The sequence below is a fragment of the Eubalaena glacialis genome, chromosome 1 (genome assembly GCF_028564815.1).
Source record: "Eubalaena glacialis isolate mEubGla1 chromosome 1, mEubGla1.1.hap2.+ XY, whole genome shotgun sequence".
In the NCBI taxonomy this organism is placed as follows: domain Eukaryota; kingdom Metazoa; phylum Chordata; class Mammalia; order Artiodactyla; family Balaenidae; genus Eubalaena; species Eubalaena glacialis.
In genome coordinates this window covers 82573803-82579802 of record NC_083716.1, presented here as the reverse complement: position 1 = coordinate 82579802, position 6000 = coordinate 82573803, and the positions used below count along the sequence as shown (strand labels likewise).

At 44.5% G+C, this 6000-nt stretch overlaps 1 protein-coding gene across 3 annotated transcripts in view; it reads left to right on the top strand.

The window, feature by feature from the left end:
* The first annotated feature begins 2760 nt into the window (after positions 1–2760).
* CHRM3 (cholinergic receptor muscarinic 3) overlaps positions 2761–6000 on the top strand; it is a 526832-nt gene continuing 523592 nt past the window's right edge. For 2 of the 3 annotated variants that reach the window (XM_061198258.1, XM_061198253.1), the window contains exon 1: positions 2761–3318. The gene's annotated coding sequence lies outside the window, so the exon portion shown is untranslated. Of the gene's footprint in view, positions 3319–4123; positions 4372–6000 lie in introns of those variants that run through there. The other variant, XM_061198264.1, reaches the window with a different exon arrangement.

Below are 6000 nucleotides of genomic sequence, written 5' to 3'. Positions count from 1 at the left end.
AATTTCCACTTCTCAGCCACTATATCAGGCTTCCAGAATCTTGCCCTGGGACTATGCAGCGTAGGCATTCGGCTAAGGAATGCACAGGAATTTCCGCAGAGACTTCTGGGGTTTCCTTTCCATGCCCCTCTCTCTCGTGCCCTCCCAAATCTCAGTTACCTTTGCAGCTCCAAGCTCTTGAGCTATGTGTCCTCTGCCTGGTGAAACTCGCTGCTTAGTCTCAACTTCTCAGTACTTCTGCTGGAAAAAATGGCCCCTAGGGAAATATCTGTGTGAGTGGGCTCCTGACTCAAACATTGTAGCCCCGTGTTGGTTGCTTTTAATAACTGAAAATGTAGTTTTATATATATTTCGTCCAGGTTACATAGTTATTTTATAGTAGAAGGCTAAACTATCTGTCTTGTCCATATCCAAAGTCTTGTCTAATAATTGAATAAATGAATAAATCTTATGCTTATCCTGCTCTTTTTAAAAACAAACTTAAAATGCAGGATTTCAAAATATATTTTAGTTCTAGTTTATCTCCTTTGTTTTAGATCAGCATCCAAAGTAAAGTACTCTTTGGGTTCTGATTTTGGCATCTTGCAAGTTAGCATTGCCCCTCCTTTGGTTCATTCTCAAATCTAATAAGTATCCCTTTTATATTTTTCTCTTAAGTATAATTTGATAAATCTGCTGAACAGTAGGGCAGTAAGCTCAGAATCAAACACCTTACTCTGATCTAGCAAGAATCTACTTACTAGGACATTTGGGGCAACCCTGTCCAAACTGTTAGTTTTTAGTTTGTTTAATATTAACACAAGTTTACATTTACCTTGTTCATAAAGATAATAGGAAGGTTGGCTGAAATTAGAAAATGCCATATGTATGAGTTTAATGGCTACTTACAAAGAGAAATGAAGTTAACCTGGTAAGATATTTTTACTACATTGTAGTTGTTTCCTATTCTTTTCTGACTACTGCCAAAAAAATCATTTCAGGATCTTCTATAGAATATTGCCAGGGATCCATCTCAAACTTAATCATTGTATCGATAACAGGATCTACTTAAAAAAATAGAACATATCATATCTCTGTGCCCATTCTTCTGGCCCCTTGTCTGTTACTTATGGATTTACCAAATATTATCAAAGTTACCCCTGTTCCCACAGGCCAATAGCAATTTCATACTCCTCTTACTAGCTATGTAACAGGCAATTTACTTAGACCTTTAAATTCCTGTGCTTTATTAAATGGGGATAAAATATTTGTGTGAAAGTTTGCTTTGAAGATTAGGGGAATATATGAAGACAACTATTATTTCCATCTGAGAGTTATCCAAACAAGATGGCTTATATATTGATATCATTGTCATTCTAGTATTCTGCATGTAATTCACCTGAGCTTGGATATTTGAATTAATTTAAGTAGCCACACGTTTTCTCATTATCTTTTTTCCTATTATGATCTTAATTCTCTCTAATCAATGTTTAGTCCCTTCTCTCCTAAAGATTGTTCTACCTAGAAGGGACTATGTAGACTCAGAAAGGAAGGTGTATATTTCTATTTCTCTCTTCCCTTAGTATTACTTATTTTCTCCAAGAAGAGGTTTACCTTTTTCTGTTTGTCTTGCTCCAAATAGAATTAACAAAATCATTTTGCCTCTTTTAATATTGTTCAAAAGTTTAATTTCATACTGTGCTCTTTTTTTTCTTATTTTTTTTTCCCAGTTACCACTGTTGTCTTTGTCCTTCTTTGTGGGATTCTCTTATAATCTTTCCTTGCATACTCTTTAAAATACCCTTAGCCTTCTGTGGGGTAACCTCATTGGCATCTTTGCCACTTTGAGATCTTTCCACTAGTTAGCTGAAAGTATTTAGTAAGAAATTTATTTTTCCCTCCCTTCTTTCCTTTTCCCTCCTTTCTTTCCTTTTTTTCCCCTTCTGTTCCTTCCTCCCTCCCTTTCTTCTTTCCCTTTTCTTTCTTTTTTAGCTTCCCATTCCTCTTGAGTTATATATGAAACTTAAAAGCCTGGCTAGCAAGGGCCTATCTTTTTTTTTTCTGATTAAAAAAAAAAAAAAAACTGTGTGCTTGTGTGTGTCCGCACACCCGTGTCTTTTTCACACACGTTTGTCTCATTTACTCCTAAGGCGTAAACTTCTAGAGAAGGAAAAGCCAAGAAGTCCTTTATTAGTACATTGCTCTGTATGAACAAACTCTCACTAAATGTCAAAAAATAAATGCATCAGGCTGCTCTCTGGTGAAGGTTTTCAACCGAGGCGTATACTGTAACTGAGCTGATGTTCTTTCATCAGTAAGTTGTGCCCAAGAATCTACGTCCTTCCAATCCTTCCAGGCAGTTCAAGCAAACCAATTTAGAAGAGAACACGAAACTAATTGGCCAACAAAAGCCGTCCTTGAAACACCAGGGGCACAATTAGGGGACACGTGTGCCCGGGCTGGGTGGGTGGGTGGGTGAGTCTTGCGTCTTCAGGGAGCCCGCCCGAGGAGGACGCGGGGCTCTCCCACAGCTGGGCGCCCTCGCCCCCGAGCAGGCGCGGCCGGCGGAGCCGAGCGAGCACGCGGGAGTCGAGCGCCACGCCGGCGGGCAATTGGGCATGCTCAGAAGGCCGGCAGGTTTGGGTCTCACCCAGGCAGCTTGTGCATTACACCAGCACGCAGCTGGGGCGGGGGGGCGGGGGGAGGAGGGAGGGGCGGGGGAGGCAGAGGAGGAGGAGCGGCCAGCAGTAGCCACGACCGCCACCACCAGGCAGAGGAAGAGTTCGCGAGGAAGGAAAGACCCTCCTCTCACTTGAAGCGCCTGGCATCTGCTTTTGGAAAAAGAGAATACAAGATAAAGGAGGAGACGGAAAGGAGAAGGGGGGGAAAGAAGTGAGCGGGGAGACAGAGGAAAAAAGGACGTGAACCGAAAGGGTTAGATCGTGCAGGGAGCCCGAGGCGCGGGGGCGGCAGTGCGGAGCCAGGAGCGCCGCCGCTTGGGCAGGTGCCGCGGCTGCTGCCCGGAGGCGGCATGTGACGCGCGGCCGCAGCTGCCCGCGGGCGGAGCGCTCTCGGACCCGGGAGCGCACACCGCGGGGCAAGTCGGTACCATCCCGGATCCCCACGCTCCTCCTCAGTTCGCCGGGGCGGCAGCGGCGCTTCTGGGAAGACAGGCGATGAACCGAAGGGCGGCTCCGGGCATGGGCGCGCGGTCCTAGGACACTCGCTTCCTGAACGCCGAGCGGGAGGCGACCAACGGACGGTGGACCGGGCGCCTCCCGCGCTTTGGGGAAGCGCAGACGACCGGCGTGGGACGGCCACCTGGAGCGCAGCGGCCAGGTAAGGACGGCCCGCGCCAACCCGGCGCTGGGCAAAGCGGGTGGCCGTAGCAGCTGACCTAGTTTTTTGCCTTATCGCGTTGGAAAAGGAGGAAAAAGTTTTCTGCGCGAGTAGGAAATGTCCTTGCTATGGGGAGTTGAAAGCGGGTACTGGGGAGGGAGGAGAGAGTTGGTCTGTCGATTTGGGGGGCCGGGTGGAGGCTTGAACCTGGAGAGAGCGGGATCTGGTGCGGAGTTGGAGTTCTGGGACCGAGGGTGGGAAACGCCGGGGTGACCATGTGCGGGGAAAGCGACGAGAATAATACGAGCGGTGGCCGGGAAAGAACCTGGGATGCCCCACCCGGTGCTCCTGCGCTTGGATTCTCTGTCCCCCGAATGCGGAATCCGAGGCACGGAGTGTCCGGACAAGAGGAGCTTCTTGGGTCGGTGTGTGTGTGTGTGTGCGCGCGCGCGCGTGTGTGTGTGGTGCGTGTGTGGGTCTCCCCATTTGATTTCCTGACCCTTTTAAGAAGGTTAAAGCAGACACCCGCCAACCTCGCAGTGGGGCCGCTACCTCGGATTGCATTTCAGGGACGAAGAGGCCAATTTGGCACGTAATGTAACACCTGGGCGAAGGTACAGAGCCCGGGTGCGCGTCTTTACTGACCCAGGCAGAGTTTGCGCTCGCGGAGTGGCAGCCGCTGGATTGCGGCGGATCTTCTCTCTGGAGCCCTCCCCCAGCGCAGCCTCCTTACAGCTGGGTTAATTTCTGTGTGATTTGAAGCGGTGGGGGTTAGGGGAGGGTTGACTCGAGCAGCAGAATTCACTTGTCTACTTGGCGCTTGTGCGTGCTGGCATGGTGATCCTGTTCGGCGTGTGTGCGACTCTCCTAGCACGCAGGTTGGAAGTGGTAGAGGAAGCAGAGGTTTGGGAATTGTATCCCATATGGACAGATTTCAAAACGCAAACATTCATTTGTCTGCAAGTGCTATTTGAACCTGTTCGATGGCTGTAAGGATATGCTTCCCTCCCGGTGTCCGTGTTTGCAATGTGAAAGGATGGCTCTCCTTAGGAGGTAAATGTATTTATCTAAGCGTTTATGTTGTTAAGGACACTGATTATTTCACTGTATGCTTTGCACAGACCTTTCATTTCTCTCTTGGCCTCTGAATGCCAGCAAGCCAGTAGTCCTTCATGTGGGGTCTTTTGGGGTTATGTTTGGAAAAATAATCTTTGTAAAAGGTATATTGGCTGGTTATATAGTGCCAGATAATCTTATGTTGTGAGATCATTGTATTGCATGAAGCATTCATCACTATTTTCTGTGTTTAAAACAATGCCCCTGTATTTACTTAAGAGGCACTGCACAAGAACATACACTTAAGAAAGGGGAGAGCTGACGCTGGAACAAATCCATGCATATAGACAGGGTTGTGGTAGTAGCTTATTAATTAAGAAGAAGAAGAAAAATGAAAACCTGAGGTCTTTCTGTTCCAAATGTGGTGGGATAGATATGGTGGTGGGATAGATATGGCGTTGGGTGCACCCTCTTGTTACGGGAGCTGGTATTGTGGAGTATACATAGAACACACGTGCCTCTCCAGTGTGGATTCAGCATGCCACAGATACGTGGTTTTGATCATACACTCCTATCACTGAATAACCTATCTTTAGATTTTGTTTACATGGTTTGTTGCAATTAGCTTAATATGTAATTAGCTATTGTTGAGCTAGAAAGCACATTAATTTTGAAATGGGTTTCCATATGGAAGTATAACTTGAGCTTAAATTACTAATTTAAAATTAATTACATTGCAGGTCTGATTTAGACTGTTTCTGTAGGCTGGGGAGGGTGGTATAAGATTGAATTTAATATGAAAATAGTAGTATTGAAATACTTTTAAATAACAACCCATATTCCAATGTGCTTGATATTTTAAAAAGAATATGAGATGAAAAGTAGATTTTGAAAAGGATCCTCGACAGTGTATACCTTTTGCATGGAAAATTATGAGAAAAGTGTAATTTGGGAAAAAGGAAAGCAAGTTTATGGAATTGGTTAAGATTTACAGAATGATCCAGAGTGTTACAGTAATGAGTAGTTCTGCATTAAACCTGCATTTAAAGTTATTTAGGAAACTTTCCTTTAAAGTTTAGAGAAATGGGTGATTGTATATTACCTTATTTTTTCTTCCTGGGACAAAAGGTAAAAATATAACTTCAAAAATATTATTTATTTCTGAAGATTATTTAGGCATACTTAAAAGTTCTTTAGGGTGCACCGTTTCATTTTCTCTTCCTTATAAAGACAGCTGATTTATTTCCTTACAAAAAGAAACTTTGTTATTTTAAGTGTGTAAAAACAACTTCTTTGCATGATATTTTAGCATTTGATTGCAGACAACCTGTTGAACATGAGCCTAGAAAAAAATACGAAATTTGCAGAACTAGAATTTCTTGAATCCATACCAGGAAACTGATTAGACAGAAAATTAAACCATATGATTAAAAAGCAAAGCTGCCTTGTGTATTTGAACATAAGAAAGTAATTTTCTCTATCGTTCCCGGAGCCAACATGGTGTTCTCGCCTAATAAAGTTGTTAACATTGGCAAAATTAGTTGCTTACCCCTAAATGGCCTGGACGTTGTCAGTGTAACTATTAAGAAACTGGGTCTTGTTTGCAGTGCAGGGAAGTTTATGTTG